Below are 965 nucleotides of genomic sequence, written 5' to 3'. Positions count from 1 at the left end.
ATGTAACCCAGTGTTATTCATGTTATTTAAATTTTATAGAATTAAATTTAAATTACACATTCAATGTATTGTTAATATTATTTATTATAGCACTTGGTGTGTTATGCGAAAGTGGGATAACGTAGAAACATAGAAAATAGGTGCAGGAGTAGGCCATTCGGCCCTTCGAGCCATCACCGCCAGCCAATATGATCGTGGCTGATCATCCAACTCGGTATCCTGTACAAGCCTTCTCTCCATACCCCCTGATCCCTTTAGCCACAAGGGTCACATCTAACTCCCTCTTAAATATAGCCAATGAATTGGCCTCAACTACCTTTGTGGCAGAGAATTCCACAGATTCGCCACTCTCTGTGTGAAAAATGTTTTTCTCATCTCGGTCCTAAAAGATTTCCCCCTTATCCTTAAAATGTGTGACCCCTTGTCCTGGACTTCCCCAACATCGGGAACAATCTTCCTGCATCTAGCCTGTCCAACCCCTTTCAATAAGATCCCCCCTCAATCTTCTAAATTCTAGCGAGTACAAGGTCACGGCTGTAGACCATTCACGAGGTTGACTACGAGTTAAGATCAAAATGTACTTAAACAAGTAGAAGTTTGGATGAATGTCTCACAGATTTTACTATGACAAGAAAGAAACTAATAATGAGGAGTCTGTGTTTTGAAGATCTATCTTTGGACGGCATTGAATGTCTCGTGGACAGCTCGTGGATGTGTATCGATATAATCTCCTAACCCCTGTCTCCAATCATAGTGTCTAGAAGAAAGATTCCTTGAATGATATAATAATCTGCCATTACAGCATCTCATATTTCGCTTGGGTAGTGGTATGAACATTGACTTCTCTAACCTCAAGTAACCCTTGTTTTCCCTCTGTCTCCATCCCTCCACATCTTAGTTCCACTGTCCTCCTGATTAAATATTACTAACATGTGCCTCGTTGTCACCTTCCCCTCAGCTCACAA

The sequence above is a fragment of the Leucoraja erinacea genome, unplaced genomic scaffold, assembly GCF_028641065.1.
Source record: "Leucoraja erinacea ecotype New England unplaced genomic scaffold, Leri_hhj_1 Leri_700S, whole genome shotgun sequence".
Lineage (NCBI taxonomy): Eukaryota > Metazoa > Chordata > Chondrichthyes > Rajiformes > Rajidae > Leucoraja > Leucoraja erinaceus.
The sequence above is the reverse complement of the archived record's forward strand: the minus strand, read 5'-3'. Positions refer to the sequence as shown.